Below are 17,738 nucleotides of genomic sequence, written 5' to 3'. Positions count from 1 at the left end.
GGGGAATGTGTACAGAAATCATCCAACTAAAAAGCAGAATGCGGTAGCCTCATAAAGCAATAACAATCAGGAGGTTTTTGTCACACAGACAAATCTACCTTCTGTGCATGCACTGAGTTGGGCCTTTCAAACTCCTTGAGTCAATGCCCTTTTCCACACGTTTTACAGGAGGTTGGTTTGTCTTCCTCCCCCCTGGTGTTGTGGGAGTAAGGGTGATCCGAACCCTCTGCTTCAACCTAATCTAGATGCAGGCTTTCCAGGGTTACATACACTGGTTCTAGCACAAACTCTTTTGAATAGTGGTTCCATGTGCGTAGGCAGCAATGGGTGTTAGAGGGTAAGCTTACCTCAGATAAATTTCCCTCCAGCTGTCTGATCTGACTGTAAGGCCCCCACGCCCCATCCCTGTCTTGTTTGTCTTCCAATCCAGCCTGCTGGGACCTTCCTATTCTTGCTAACTGTACACTCGCCTTCTTTACTCTCTCGTTTACCCCCTGCTTGTCTTCTCTTTCCTTCCACATCCTCCCTACCTCTCCTTTTCTCTGATGCTACTGTTTCCACCTCAGTCACAGGGCCTAATATCCACACTACATTATGTTCCCTAGGTTTCCCCACCTCTCATGTCCGCTGTCATCTACCACTGCTTTGCAATGTCTGAGTTCTGATGTTATCTCCTCCCACTTCTAGACCTTTCCTACTTCAGAGGTCCCCACCTGTCATGCACCTAACTCTTATGTCCTCTTTCCCTGTCCTTTTCTTTGCTGCTACTACCTGCTCCTTCAGCTTCTTCCCTCCCACTGCCTCCTTCTAGAAACTTTCACTGTTTGATGTTATTACCTCCTTCAAGCCACTCTTGCTTCCTGATGTTACCCCCTCCCTTCGCCTTCTTCAGTTATACCACCTCCTTCTGAACAAGCATGACTCCTGATGTTAACACCTGCTCCTTCATCTTCTGCACTCCCAACCCCTACTTCTGTAGACTCCCTCCTCCTATTATTATCAATTTCTCCTGTACCATCTACACCCCCCGCAACCTCCTGACATCACCTGTCATTCTTTACCACCTTCCTCTGCATGGGCTTTCTTTCTGATGTTTTCCCCGCCTAGATGTCACCACTACCCCCAACTATTCACTGCTGCCACCTCTCCAGTCTCCTGTCCTCTTTCTCCTGCAACCCACACTCAGCAACCATGGGTGGCCACATATATACTGTGGGTCTGCATCTATGAGAGGTATTTGAGTAACAGCTGGAATTTGCTCTCTTCCCTGTGTGCACTTGTGTCTACCATGGTCCTCGGATTTCGGCTGACCCTTACAGAGGCCTCCTGCACTGTTCAGGGGACTGCAGTGCGTCCAGTGTGTGCATTACAGGCTGAAACGGCTATGGGTATGCTTTCTAACACCTCAAAATCTTTGCATAGAGAAAAGGGCCTTGTTTCATATTGCATGTACATGCTGTCTTCTAAGATTACCTAGGAATCGGTGACCTCGCAGCTGGCATGGGAAGAGATGTTCACCAAGGGTGTAGTCACAGCCATGTAGTCAATGCTCTTTCCACAGGTTTACTTCTCCATCGTGATTTGGACTTTCTGGCCCTAGTACTGAAATAGCGCTGCATGAACTAATGGAAACTGGAGTTTTCAACAAAAGAACTCAATTATATAACAATATTCCTATGTCAATATTTGTGTCAGTGTTCAAATGCTCCTATCACACGTGCCTTTAATCACTACAGGAAACCATGCGAGTGCTTGTCTTGCAGAACAATGTTGGCAAAGCTGCGAGTTTTGGTGGTGACATTATGGTTTGGGGGTGGTTCAGTAAGTGGCAACTGGGGGAAGGCTGCATTGGTGTCTTGTGTGTGCATCTTGTATTTTCTTTGCACAGAAAGCAGGAAGTGAGATGTTGTAGATATGTGTCCTATATCCCTCTGTGTCCAGCTCCCTCCTTGCTACAATCCTTGTGTGCCAAGCACCCTCATTGCTACAAGTCCCTCGTGCCCAGCCCCCCTCCTTTCTACAACCCTCGTGTGCCCAGCACACTCATTGCCACAATCCTCATGTGGCCAGCACATTCCATGTTACAATCTTGTGTGCTTAGCACACTCCTTGCTACAATCCCTGTGTGCCCAGCACACTCATTGCCACAATCCTTGTGTACCCAGCACATTCCTTGCTACAATCCTCTGTGTTCAGTACCCTCTTTGCTACAATTCCCATGTGCCCAGCACACTCATTGCCACAATCCGTGTGTACTCAACAGATTCCTTGCTCCAATACTGTGTACTCAGCACCCTCATTGCTACAATTCTGTAAACCAGCACCCTCCTTAATGTACACTCCTAGTGTTCCCGCACCCTCCTTGCTACAATATTCCTCTGCGAACACACTCCTTACTACACACACTGTGTGCCCAGCAACCTCCTGGCAACAATCCCTGTGAGTCAGCACCTTCCTTACTATACAATCCTCGTGAGCCAGCTTCCTCTTTACTATGACCCCTGTGTGCCCAGCCCCCTCCTTGCTACAATCCAGTGATCCAGCACCCACCTTTCTGTATAAACCTTGTGTGACAGCACCCTCCTCGCTGCAATCTTTGTGTGCCACCACCCTCCTTACTACAAATCCTGTGTACAGCTCCCTCCTTGCTACAATCCCACCGAGCCCAGTACCCTCCTTACTCGCTTTTTGCCTCTCAGAGTATTCTAAAGTTAAGTTTGCCACTGTGAATCTCACCAGGTTTGTATCTTTCCACACCTGCATTTTCCCTTCTGAGTGTTCCGGTTCTGGGTGTGGTAGTTTGAATCATGCCCCTGCGACACTCTGCTACACTTCCATTTTGCCTTGACCTCATTCTTCCATGCCTAAGTCCCTGAATAGGTTATTGCCATCCTCCCACTAAGTTAACACCTCGACACTCACAGCCTCTCACTACGGCTAACAGCTTCAAAATAAGAGGTTTCAATTGCTGCTCTAGAAAGACTCTTATCCACATGGTCAGACACGCTCCTTACATGTTGCCAACCCCCTCCCAACCTCGCACTCATGAGAAGCAACAACTTACCCCCTCCCACCGAGACAAAGGTCCCCTCAGCACCCCGATCATCCACCCTCCCTCACATAGGTTTTTTTTCTAGCTCACTCCCTCCCACATGGCCTACCCAACTTTTGACCTCTCCACCAACATTCATACTGCCTTCCCCTGCTCATCAGCAATGCAACCACCCTCCCATTCAGATCCTGTTTTGCATCTCTAACCACTCGGCCAACCCTCCAATCCTTACCCACATGTCCCCAGCTCCCTCAAAAATAAAGAATAGACATCTCACCTTCTGCGCCGTTCCTATCGAGCAACCCCCCTACCTAAAGCCGAGACATAAAAATAAGTCTCACATCTACACCCTCACCACTCCTTCCCACACACCCCCAGGAGACTGTCACCTGACTCCCCCCTCCCAACTGGAAATGCAGCCCCATCTCAGAGACTTTCCATCCCTTCCTCCCCTCCAACACTACAGAATCCATTTCCAGTAACCTAGGTTGCCCAAGCACCTGGCACACTAATCTACACCCTCCCTCGCATACACTCCCATCCCTTGTAGCCACATTACCATCCGACATCTAGAACTCCTCCATCATCCCAGCTCTCACCACACATATATGTATTTATTGGTCATTAATTAGGTGCTTATACAATTAGCAAAACTGTTTCAAAGTGCCCACAGGGCAAACAGGGTGGAGACAGGGGAAGACAGTGAATTACTGCAAGGATAAATAATTGCAATAATAGTACAAACAAATGATAATAAGGGAAGGGGAGACAAATCTAATACTCTTTGTGAGTGTTCCGAATGTGCAAGTGAAGATGGAATAGGGGTGAGGGATAAGGTGCTTTGATGTTCATTGGGAAGTGCTCAGGTTCAGTGCTAGGAGGAGAAGAATGTAAGTGCAACCACCGATGAGTGGGTGAGCCAAGTAAGTGCAGTAGAAAGAAAGCAGCAGAGATGAGAGATGTGGGGGGTCAAGGCCTGCGGACACATAAGGGCCCTGCACATCAGTCATGCTGCTGTATGATTAGCAGGGAAGAGATGAGGAGAAGGAGGAGTTAAAGAGAAAGGTCTTGAGGCTTTTCCGAACTTAAGGAGGTCTTGCTCACGACACAGAGGGAGAGGGAGGCTTTTCCGCAGGAGGGAGCCAGCCAAGGAAAGTGATCGCCCACCAGCTCTCTGTTTAGCAAAGTGCTTAACATGCAGGGAGTTGGTGACGGAGTAATGAAGAAGTTTAGAAGGAGAGTATTTGGTCAGGTTCCCAAATAACGTGCAGGGACTTTGTCTCCTCACCCTCAAACTGGAAGCCAACTGCTTACCCCTACAGACACCCCTCCCATACACACATCTTGGACCCTGCATTGATTCTAACCTTCCCTCTGCCATGCCACAAGCCAACCAGCCTACAGCATCTTTCAGTTCTCTCTCCCTGTCACAACCTCCATCACTGAATCAGCCTTCACACTCTCCTGCCTCTGCATCTAGCCAACCCCATCCCTCGGTGGTCATGCCTTATCTTCTCCCAGCACCCACCCAGAATCTAACCCAATCCCCCAACATCAAACAAACAACTAAACAGTCTACTGAATTGCATTCTCAGATCCGTCGCAAAAAACATCACAACATCACAACATATATACAACCTAATCTCCTCAGAATGCCTTAACATTTTTCTACCAAGACTTCTGGCTGACTGCACATGAAGCCTTCCCACCGGGTTACAAACCTATTGTGCAAAAAAGGGATAGCATGGCAGGTGGCACTGCCATCCTTCCCAAAGCCTGCCTATCCACCTCACACTCTTTTGAACACGCCCGAAACACAGACTCTGAATCCCTCTTGGTAAAATTCCTGCTCTCACCCTCCTATACGCAGAGCTTCTTGCTCATCTATTGACCTCCAGAATACAATAGAAGTATTTTGGAATCCCTAATCAACTACATAGCAGCCATCTTGGTCTCCCACCCCCACCTCATAGTGTTTGGGGATTTCAACATCTGGTTCGACATCCACATAACCCAATGACATGACCACTACTGGACAACCTGGAGACCTTGCATCTAACACAGCTACTCCCAGGGCCAACCCACTCTGCTGGCTACACCTTAGAAGCAATCTTCGGTTCATCAGACAACCTTACCACACTATCACCAGACCTGCTTCTCTAGTTTGACCACTCTGCCATCCTATTCACCCTCTCATCTGTAGAACCACCCATTTCTTCAGCAGCTCAGGCGCAACTAACCCAATCTCACCTCTGGAAGGAAATCAAAGTGACTCCTGACCTGGCAGAGACTCTGCTAGCCTCCTTGACCTCCACCCCTCTATGTTCAGGTCAGACCACCATCTTCAACTTCGTCCACTGCCTTTCAGAAGCACTCTGCTCCCTCTCCCCCATCAGATCTGTCTCTAAGAGACAAGGCCATATACTGAGATTGTTTACTCCATCCCTAAAAATACTGGGAACCTTGAACCACATACTCTAGCATAGATGGCGTGTAGACCCATCCAGCAGAATGTCCTACGCCTCCAGCTCAAGGTTCATCCTGCAGAAATATGCAAAGCCAAAAAATCCTAGTATGAGATCAGAATCTCCAAAGTCCTGCATCCATTGAGGAACTCAAGTTCACCTCTGAATTAAATGCCCCTGTCTTCACCACCAACACTCCTAGCCACATCGAATTCCTCTGTGACTCCCTCTCCGACAACTTCCACAACATAGCCCAAGAGAGACACAATTCCATCCTCACTAAAATATCATTGCTCCTCCCCCTCCGCTCCCACCTCGCCCACAACATCAGAACTGCCCTCCATCCTCCCATTCTTCTTTACCTTATCACCTATCTCCCCCCAGAATTCCTCAAGCTACTAAAACTCAGCCAGGCATCAGGATCCCCTGGTGACCCCTCGCCCACCTCACTGCTAAAAGAAATCTTGACAGTGACCTGTCGCAAGATCCATTGTCAAGTCATCACTCACTTCCGGTACCTTCCCAGCAGAATTTAAAACCTCCTACATAAAGCCTCTCCTCAAAAAGACCTCTCTCGATCCTCTTGCCCTGATCCAACGGCAGACCCATCTCAAACAACCTCTATATAACTAAATTAGCCGACCGAGCAGCATACTCGCAACTATGTCTCTTTTCAGAATCAAATAACAACTGTAGCTCAACCCAATTTGACTTAAGATCATTAGTCCTGCCTAGTCTCCATCTGTGCACAGACAGACTCAGAAGGTTGCACCGCCCTAATCCTACTCAACCTCTCTGCAGCTTTTGACACCATTGACCACTCCGCCCTCACCAAGAGACAACACGTCCTCGGCATCAGGGATTCAGCTCTAATTTGGATACCCTCCTTACACTCCAACAGATCTCAAACCGCTCCTCTTTAACCTCTACCTGAACCTGCTAGTCGCACTCATTGAATCCTATGTTCTCATGCTACAATTACGCAGATGACACACAAACATCCTCAAAATCCCAAACAGTGCCATGTCTCTCTCCCTCGATCTCTCAACCTGCCTCTCAGAGATCAAACGCAATATTTAAGAAGTGCCCTGCAAAGTGTAAATAGAGAAGTGCAAAGAGGCTTCTGCCATCTCTTTACACTTCTAATTTTCACTCTGCGGTGCAAATGGTGAAAATTGCCCAGAGCGGACTCGTTTGCATGTAAGTGCAAACGTAAGCTGTCCCCTCTGGCCATTGTACGCTTTTCTTTAAAATGGTCTCCATTGTGGGTAAGTTTGATAGTTGTAAACCTGTGCTCTGATATTTTAGAATTGGTATTTGACTCTCCAAAGAAAATCTGTATTTCCAACACAGATCTTCAATTAAGTAAGGGGACCACCTGAGAGGCTGGAGGAATTATAATGACTGAAGTTACTGCCAGTTATAATATACTAGCATAAGTACCCATTCTCAGAACGGGTTCTGTAGACAGACATGATAACACGTTCATCAATTGTTGAAAATGAATGATCCTGTAGGTTGCTCTTCCGCCTCACCCTGGTGTGGTGCAGTTCGTAATGGTGCAGTGCATTGAAAATATCTCGGAAACCGTGGATCGTAGGGTCTGAAACGTGGTTCTTGAGGTCCATAGGACCACAAATTTTGTTCCTCGTGTTGGGACCGGTTGAGAAACAAGATTTTTTGTTTCCCTTCCCAATGAACATGGTTGACGGCTTCGTCCGCAGGCACCATCTTGCAAAAATCCTCTCTAAAAGTAATTCAATTATTTATTTATTGTGTTTTAGTTAAAAACTTTACACGCATTTTTTATTAATAGAAGACACAATAAATTGTACGAATATAGACATAAATTAAATGATAATCACAACCTAAAAATCGATATCAACATATACAGACACACAGACATACATATACATAGACATACACACATATATATTCATATATAGCTGTAACTAATCCAGGGCCAAACAAGCCCCCAAAATATAGGCATATCTCATCAACTCAATAGAATAAAATAACCGCAATTAGTGCGATGCATTTCCACTCTCGCATCTACCTCGCATTATACAGGGTATAATGAAGGACCCATCTTTACGGTAGTTACCATCCGCCCATATCTACGTCAGAGTCCAAAGCTTTCACAGCAATTAACCATACTCTGTATACATTCAAATGCCAGGATCTGTTTTTAGTATTAATACATCTCCACCAAAATGGTTTGCTCTTTATGGTGTCTAAATGGTGCACGTACTTCCCTAACTATCTCATGTAAATATTACTCAAAATAGGGCATTCTGTCAGCATGTGCTTTGGGGTCTCCATTGCTTTGGGGTCTCCATTATCCGCTGATTAGTAAACAATCGACAATAGCATTCAGACTCAGAGATTTTGTTTCTGGGCCCTACCACAGCATGTACGGGCAATCGTAGGAGCAAAATGAATCATTGTTTGTCCATGATACCCGTGTTTTCCAGTCCATAAAGTATTTCAGGGACAAAGCACTGCCCATAAAGCCTTCTGGCGCCCTTCAAAATGAAACCCCCAGTGCTCTTCACAAAGCTATGTATTGCAGCTGTCAGCTGTGCAGCCTTAATAGTGCATGCTTCCCTTCAGGTCAGATAGCCCGGCTTTATATTGAATTCTACGCCGAGGTATTTTTAGTCATTGACATAGTCGATGCGTTCTCTGTTAATTAGAAGCTGAGGTCGAGGCGGGTGTTTAGTGGAGAATAGCATCACTTTAGTTTTGTTGACATTTATTTTCAGGTGGTTTAGCTCTGCATAGGACCATAGTGAGTTTGCTAAGCGGCCCAGACCAGAGAAAGTTTGTTCCAGCAGTGATTTTGACTAGGTTCCTAACAGGAACTATGCAAACGTCGGTGCCGGGTGGTGAAAAAGTGTGGAATTGTATAAAGAAACAATGCTTCGCCAAGCTACAAATCCACAAATCCTGCCACAAACCCACACATTTGGACTTTTATATATATACATAATATTGCCATTATTGTTTCCCATGCTTAGTAAAAACTTTGATTCCTACACAACAAAACAGTGTTTTTATTACACAGATATCATTATCATCATCATCATCATCATCATCATCACCATCATTATCATTTGGTCTTTATATCCATAATTGATACCATGGAAGTACAGTATATTAAGGACATGGATAATAAATACAATAGTAATATATAAAATCAATCACTCATCAATATCAATAAATAATGACAATACTTTACAATTGATGGTGCCTAAGAAATACAAATGCAGCTAAAATATTCTTAAAGCCCAGAGCCCTTTCAACCAATGTCATATAATCATGCAAAGACTAATGCAAACACCTAACAATCATGTGGTTTTTAAGATCATGTCTATCCTCCACAGTGCCTTGCTGAAAGTAGGAAAAGCAAAGATCACATCTATGGAGCATGGCATTTTGCAAAGTTCCTTGGCTGTGTTCAGTGAGTAAATGCCAGTGTTTGGTAAACATGTTTTCAAATTTCTGTTTCTTATGTCAGCAGACGTAGGGGACAGTAGCAAGAAGTGCTGTAAGGTTTCCACAATTTCAGGGTAAAGTGGGCAGAGTGCGTGGCTGTCGCTGTTTCAGCAAGCTTTAAAGGAGGATATATGTAATGTGCATAGATGCATTTTTGACAAATTAAGTCCTATGGATCAGATTTGCAATCAGGGGTAGGTACTCATCCAGGGAGTTGCTCTGCTTGGTCGATAAATAAGTTAACCAGTAGGTAGGTCATAGAATATTTCCTATATCCGTAGTTCCTTAACATGCTGGTTACATAAATAATAATAATAATAACACTTCAGCATTTATATAGCGCTATGAACCCTCAGGTATCTGAGGGCTGCTTATTATTACCCACGGAGTGTGATGCTCATTTATCGACCTCGGAAGGATGAAAGGCTGAGTTTGGCCCTGCCGGGATTCGAACCTGCTCAGCAGGCTCTGCACAGATATCAAAGCGAGAACCGGCTATCTATTGGTTATTCCAGCACGCTTGAGCCAAATATCCTCAACTTTTAATAGATTCAGGAAATCCCTAATACAGTTAGGCCAGCGGAGTGTACCGACTTGCTGTGCCCCAGGAGGTCTTTTAGGGCTACTCTATACTTCTCTGAGGTGGTTCACGACCAGATTCAAACCAAGAAAAGTAAAGGTTTCAGGGCAATGGGTGTGAGGCCAAGTTCCAAATGGGGTAGGATGTTCAATGTGCTTGATGGTACAAAGTCATATTTTGTTTTTAAAATGTGTTTTCTGTATCAGAGCCAAAAATCAGTTTCCTAATAGGACACAGAGAACAATACAATCAATGTCGGGTTGTAGACCCTTCAGCAGGGTAATATCATAAAATAACAATCAATGCATTGATAAATATGATGAACCAGGGCACTTCCTTCAAAAAACATAAACAGATTGTAAAAACAAAACAAACAAATCTTCACTCGCAATGATATATACTGGCTGGTTCTTCACATATACAAACATAATGAAGAATGAATAAACAGATAGAAGAATCGACCTGTGGATTATCCTATTGCTTCAAAACCGTTGTGGGAACTACAGGTAATTGGATGATAATGAAAGAGTCATGATTGCAATGATTTCTGAAACTTGGTTAACAGCCTTTTTGTGGTACTGCACCTCACAGATGTTTTATGCAGATGTGAACCATTTTGTACATTATTACATGACATTTCTCCGTTGCACTTTTTTAAATTGGACTTTAAGGTTTGAAAAAACAATCAGGTACAAAAAATGGTACACAACGTCATTTACAGTTTACTTGCAAAATAAAGCAACAACAGAGTCATCCAACGATGAAAGTGATGGCATCACAGCTCCAAGTGGATCTTTACCCAACCTCAAAACCCTCCCACCCCTCAACCAGCCCTCCCTCTACCCCCACCCCACGAGGTTGTCACCGTTCATGCAGGGAAGCAACAATGATCAGCATCTGCTATTGAGTCAAGAAGAGGAATAACATGAACTTAATTCACCTTGATCATGTATAAATATTTAGTCGGTTCTGTACCCGAATGGTATTAGGTATTGTCATGTCAACCCCAGTTAACACAAACATTCCGTCCTCTTCATCCGCCTTTCTGACCTTCAGACTCTCTACAATTCCAGAAATGGAAGCCATTCCATGTTGACATGCAATTGTGATTCAAGCAGTATTGCTGTTAGGCTTTCCATCTCATAAGGTCCATAGGCCTTATTTAACCATTTGGTATTAGTTGGAAGGGGTCTTCTCTTCCAGTTAATATTGAGACAAACACTCGCAGACAACAAGTTTCTAGTCATGTTTGAAAGCAAGACATGTTCATCCTCTCTGGTATCTAACCCAAATAGTAGGAACAGGGGGCACAGAACTCTATGAATCCAGTCAATCACTGTCATCCACACTAGGACTTCCTTCAAATATTGCTGTACCAGGAGGGGACATCCCCACCACATGTGCTAATAGTATTGCAGTTTCTCCAACAGGCTGTGAGGGGTCAGAAACGAGAGACGGAGGCTACCAGGGCGCGCAGGCAAGATGGACGCCTAACTGACAGGCTGCTGAATGGCGGAGTAAAAGTGAGTAAAGTCCCAGGGAGCAGTCACAATAGCTCCCGGGACAGCAGAAGATGTGTAGTACCTGATGAGCTGGATTTAAAATGCCCTTTAATCCGTTGGGTGGCCGAAAAAATATCCCCTAATGAGGTGGGCAGAGACAAGGCAGGCGGGGGGCAGAGCAGCCCAGGAAAGTATTACGCAGAAAGGGGCGACACAGATGTCTCGAGGTGGCATCCCCCCATGGTGCTGGAGGCAGGCTGCTAGCTTAAGGCTGTAGCCTTCGCCCCCCCCAACCCGTCGCTGGCCGCCAATGAGACCCTGCAGCAAGTAATTAATGGAGAACGCAGGAGAATGGGACAGCCTCCCGCCATATCCCACCACCCTGTGGGATTCAGAAGGGCTACAGCTGGCAGGGGGGACACTGAAGGTGCACCCACGAGGTGCTTGAGGGGAGCGGGCACACCCTCTGCGCTAGAGACTGTTGATGGCCCCAGCGCTCCCAACCCTCTGCTGGCCGGGAGTGAAGTTGGACGACAACCGTGAGGGACGCCGCAGAGCGGGGCGCCTTCCCCCTCCCCCAACAGCCAAGGGATTGCAGCAGGCAGAGTGGCTCAAGACACTGCGGGCTGGAGAAGCTGATGTGACACCCCTGAGGTTGCCTGGTAAGAGCTTGCCCAGTGAGGAGCCCTCCAGGACTTGTGAGCACAGGGCCCAAGGAGAGTTACATCCTGCAGCCTGGTGAGTGCATCCTAGGGGGGGCCTTGGTGAATAGCGAAGTGGGGAATGTCCCCAACCCCCTCAGCATGGCTGTATGTAACCCAGAGATGGTTGATCTGCCCGGGCCCAGGAATTGCCATGGAGGGGCCCCAGAGGAAGGTGGATGTAATGACTTGGAGTTGCAACACCCACAAGCAGGGGCAGCCTGAGGGCTAGGGAGCTGAAGTGACGCTGGAGCATTTGGTGATCGGTCCGGCTGTTGCAGTGCCCTCTCCCCTCCATAGATAGGAGGGAGGAGACAAGTGGCAGGCGAAATGTAAAGGAGCTCTTGAAGAGTGGGGGGCCCCATGGAAGCTTGACCACAGATTATAAGTGAAGTTTCCTCAGTGTGAGGGGACACGGAAAAGCAGCTGCAGACTGGCCCAGGAGACTTGACGGAACACCTGCATATTGGGATCCCAGAGAAAAGGTCGGTAGTGGAGGGCAGTGTATCGCTGAGCCCCCCGAGCCTGATCTTGCAGAGTCTGGTGGCTCTATGTGAGCCTACACAGGAAGGTTGGACTGGGCTAAGGTGGATGGTGGTCAATCTTTACTGCATACCCCACCTGGACGAGCTGAAAAGGGGCACTCCAACAATACTGGTTCTCTGAGAGAATGGAAATGGTGGCAGGGAAGGGGGATAGCAGGTCCCACCTGTGTACGGCCGAAATCGGCACTATCAAAAATGACATTCAGGCAATCCTGGAGGAGATACAGGGCATGAGGACCGACAGTGGCGCGAAAGTGGCGGACCTCTCAGTGAGAGTCACTACCCTGGAGGACAAGGTGGAGGACCTGGAGGTGAACCAAACCTCATCCGAGGTCCGTGAGACTCAGGTGGGGGAACGCCTTCATGAAATGGAGATGTGAGAGGAGGATCTGCGACTAAAGGTGGAGAACATTGAGAACAGGGAAAGGCCCAACACCCTCCGCTTCTTTAGCCTACAGGAGAAGGAGGGTGAATTCCTGGCTGGGCTGGAGAGAAAGATACAGGAGATTATGGGGATTGTCCTGAGATCCAAGGAGGGACTGGCTGTGCCCCTGGATAGATTGCATTGAGCAGGTGGTGGAGGCAAGGTGCCCGCTCAGTCCTTGCCAAGTTACATTACTACTGAGACAAGGTGAGTGTTCTGGAGAAGGCGGAAGGCATGGGGGACATTGAATATGAAGGCTCTAAAGTGGCCATCTTACAGGATCTTGCAGGCCAAACACCTCTCCGGCACAAGAAATGTGGCCCCCTGACCAGATGGCTCAGAGAAAAGGGGGTAAGATACAGATGGGGATACCCTTTTGCTCTTATCTTTGAATGGGAAGGCGAGAGGTGCCAGGTAGTAATGGATGAAGGCAAACGGACCCTGGAGCAACTCTTGGGGTGGGGGCCGGATGGCTGTGGAGCTGAAGATGGGGAGGGGCACAGCCAAACCAGCAGAGCAGCAGGACTGGGGACACCTCATGGCCGACGCAAGGTTTATGACACCAGGAAGTTCCAGAAGCTCCACACCCCACCCTCATGTGGGGAAACTACCTGAGGGCAACAATGCTGGTCTGGCGAGGTTTCTAGCCTGACCCCTGGGTCATATCAGGAAAGGTGGGGTGACCCCCTAAGTTGGCCAGTTGATTGATACGTGTGTTCTGGGGGGGTGGGATGGAGTTGATGAAGATCTTTGGGGGGAATGTTACACAGGAGCACTGTTTGCTTGGTAATACAGGGGAGATGGGAAAGCTACTTTGGGAGTTCGGGTTGGGGACTAGGGGGAGGATTATGGGGGTGAGGAGGGATGAAGACGGGAAGGAGATGAGGGTGCTTAGTATGTTTTAAGCTAAGAGGCGGTAACACCCGGGTGTAAGGATAAGGGATACCAGATGGACCAGGGCAGGGACATATGCCCTGGTGGTTCGGTTTGTGACACTAAAATGCGAGTAGTGTGGGACCGTGGACATTGGGGGAACTAAGGGGTGGCGAGGGTGGGGGAAGGCAGGAGGAATGGGGGAAGGAGGAAGAGGGCAATGGGGATCACATGCTGTCAACCTTACTAAGGAGGGAACGGAGGGGCTCCCGGGACACCCAAGGAGATACAGCAGGCACAGTGACAAAGGGTCAAGGCTGAGTTGAGGGTAGCCACACTAAATGTCGAGGGTGTAAACTTCCAGAATAAAAGGTTGCTGACTGGCAATATGTTCCATAAACAGCATTTGGCGGCCCTCTTTTTGCATGAGACTTACTACAAACAAGGGGTTGAGTCCCCAATCAATGGGAGGGACATTGGTATGATGTACTAGGCTTCTCATAAGGACTACAAGAAGGAGGGGGTGGGCGTTGTACTGGCAAAAACGTTCCGGTTGGTGTTGACGCAGGTTAAAAACGGGTTTGGGGGCCTGTTCTTGAGGATAAAGGGTAGCCACGAGGGTTTAGAGTTTACCCTAGCCACAGTGTAAGTGCTGAGAGTGGGACAGGTGAAGTTCCTGCGCAAGATATTTCGGATGCTGGAGGGTTGGGCTGAGGGTATCACTGTCCTGGGAGGGGACTTCAACCTGGTGGGTTATCTAGGAGTGGATTGCTTGTCACTGAAGGGGGACAAGCAGAGGGTTGAGACCAAAGAAAATGTTAACTGTAGGCTCCTTTTGCAGGACTACCATTGGACTGATCTATGTAGGAAGCACCAGGTTGGGCCTTGAGGGTATACATTCTTCTCCCCTCCACACCAAACCTACACCAGGATAGGTATGTTATTGGTACCCCAAGAACAGGATGAGATAGCACAGGGGCCTAGAGTAGAGGGGATAACGTGGTCGGACCACAAACTGTTGCTGGGAATTTGGAAGGTAGAGAGCCCTCTGAGGAGGCAAGCACAATGGAAGTGCAAGGATACCTTACTAAGGGATTGTGTGTTCAGGGACTTCCTAGGGAAGGAGATAGATGCATACTTAACAACAAATGATAATGGGGAGTTGGGTATGGCTACGGTATGGGAGGGCGCCAAGGTGACATTTAGGGGATTGCTCATTGCTGAGGGGGCATAGAAGAAAAGGGAAAGGGGGCTAGTGGAAAACAGGCTGTGGGGAGAATTGAAAGCACTCAGAGCACAGATGGCGCAATCGGATGCAGACAGGGGAAATCTTCTGGTGGATATGAGGGATAAGAGGCAGGATTTACACGCGATGTCTATAGGGGAGGTGGTCATGCAGATGAGGTACATGTGACAGAAATATTACGAGCAGGAAGACGCAGCAGGGGCATTCCTGGCAAACAGGGTGAGAGGTGATAGAATGGCTTAGAAGGTCGTTAGGATACAGAAAGAAAATGGGGCCATGGTGGAGAAGGGTGAGGAGATTACATCCCAATTTGCGGAATACTACCAGGGGCTGTATTCTGAACCAGAAGAAATAGGGTGGGAGGAGATCTGTGGCTACCTGGACGGTATGCAGCTTCCCAACTTGGCAACAGAGGCGCAGGAAGCATTGGATAGTTAAGTGACAAGGAAGGAGGTGCTGTTGGCGAATGCAAGTTAAAGGCTGTGAAAGCCCTAGCAGAGGACAGGTTTACTACTGTCTTTTATAACAAGTATCAAGACCTGCTGGCAGCACCACTGGCCAAACATTTTAACTCCATAACAGAGGAGGGGTCAATCCCACCGATGTTCCTCCAAGTGTTGATTACAGTGCTCCCAAACCTGGACAAGAATCCGACTAGCTATGCCTCCTACAGGCCCATCTCCGCATTAAACATGGATGCCAAGATCTTCATTAGGGTGCTAGTGTCGTGCCTGGAGTCCCATCTTCCTGGACTGGTGCACGCAGATCAGGCAGGATTCATACTGCATAGGCAGGGAGCCAATAATACGCGGAAGATGCTTCACATTCTTAACTCACCAGAGGTGGCACAGGAAGGCACCTTATTGCTGTCCTTAGATGCTGAGAAGGCGTTCGACAGGGTGAATTGGCCCTTTATGGGGGAAGTCCTCTCAACGATAGGCCTGGATGGAAGATGGAGGCAATGGGTTGCAGCCCTTTACTCAAAACTGATAGCCAGGGTGGTGGCAAATGGAAGTTTCTCACAGACATTCGAGCTGCAACGAGGAACAGGACAGGGATGTCCACTCTCTCCGCTGCTCTATGCAGTTGTGATGGAGCCATGGGCCAGAGGGGTGCGCAGAAATGAAGGGATCAAGGGGGTAGTGGTCAGAGTGCTAATGTACAAGATGAGCCTCTTTGCAAATGATGCCCTGCTGTACATTGCGGACCGCTGCACTCGGTACCTTGCATTATGGTCAGCCTGAAGCAGTACGGAAGACTGTCAGGATTTAAAGTTAACTTTGATAAATCGGTAGCAGTGCTGGTTGGGGAACTGTCGGGAACAGAGATAGCATTTACGAGGGTGCTCCCATTCCAGATACAAGAGGAGCACTTTCGATATCTGGGAATACAGGTATACAAACAATTCGGGGACCTATACACAGGGAACTATCTGCCATTATGGTCAACAGTGAGCAAAGATGTGCAATGATGGGGCAGGTTGGGGCTCTCTTGGATTGTGCGTCTGAATTGCATAACAATGGTGGTATTGCCCAAATTCCTGTTCCTGTTTCAGATGCTCCCGGTGATGATCCCAAGGGCCTTTTTCGATGAGGTAAGAATGGCCTTGCTAAAGTTCCTGTGGGCAGGGGCCAAACATAGAATTGCATACAAAACATTGACCATTCCCAAAAGAGGAAGGAGGGGTGTGCTTCCCGGACCACCCGACCTCCTATAAAGCGGACCAGCTGTGGGTGCTGGTGGATCATTTGGATCTGACCTCAGAGAAGCAGTAGATACACTGGATAATGCGGTCCTATCACCATATTCCAAGTAGGGTTCTGACTCACCAGATCCTGGAAGTCTTGTGGGTTGTTTGGAGGGACAGAAGGGAGAATAGATGGTTGTCTACATGGCTGCCCCCCCTGAGTTGCACCTGGGCACCACCAATACGAGACAGGATTGAAGATCCTTTGGCATTCCAAACATGGTATGAGGCAGGTATGAGCAGACTGCTTACAGGCACCCTGTCCATATTCTGCTACTTGCAGATGAAGGGAGATCTATTGGAGGATATATGGGGGTGAACCTACATAGGGGACTGACAGATTTTGAGATACTCCTGCTCTCAAGGACAGGCTTCAGGGGACTCATAGCTCAGCTATATAAGGGGATATTCCTGCCAGAACCCAGGGACCAACTCCCGGCCAGGATTAGATGGGGACGTGACCTCAACACAGAAATAGACGATGCCTTATGGACATTGATGTGCAGAAAAGTGGCAAAGTCGATAGCGATCTTGCAGTATAGACACCAAGCTGTAAATGTCCTACACAGGTGGCATTACCCGCTGGCTGTACTAGCAAAGATGTGCAGGGAATATGACCCACGCTGTTGGAAATATGGGGAGGATAAAGGGCCCTATGGTCACATGGATAGAGCGGCGGAAGGGTGCCAACGTACTGGAGGGAAGTCCTGTTGTGGATTAAAGGGGTTGATGGGATTAATAGGGAACTTTCTCTGTGGTGGCTTCTCTTTCGGCTAACGTTAGAGGCAGGCGAGGGTGAGGATGGGCACATGGTAAGGGTAATGTTGATGGTGGCCAGATGCTGCCTTGCCCATATGTGGAAAAGTCCAAGGATGCCAGCCAAAACGGATTGGGTGGCAAAGGTGCAAGCTATATACAATATGGAATACCTTGCACATCTGATTGATGAGTCTCGTACCAACATCGAGAGCCAGTGAGTGTCTTTTTTGGGAAATATGGGTGCTGAAAAGTGGCAGGGAGGTGATGGACCAAAATGGGTTAGGCCTCGGGGCCGGATGGTAAGGGCCTCCACGGTCCCAGATCTTCTGGGTAGACAACTCTGGGT

This window comes from Ambystoma mexicanum, chromosome 4q (genome assembly GCF_040938575.1).
Source record: "Ambystoma mexicanum isolate Mex_15411 chromosome 4q, UKY_AmexF1_1, whole genome shotgun sequence".
Taxonomy (NCBI): domain Eukaryota; kingdom Metazoa; phylum Chordata; class Amphibia; order Caudata; family Ambystomatidae; genus Ambystoma; species Ambystoma mexicanum.
The sequence above is the reverse complement of the archived record's forward strand: the minus strand, read 5'-3'. Positions refer to the sequence as shown.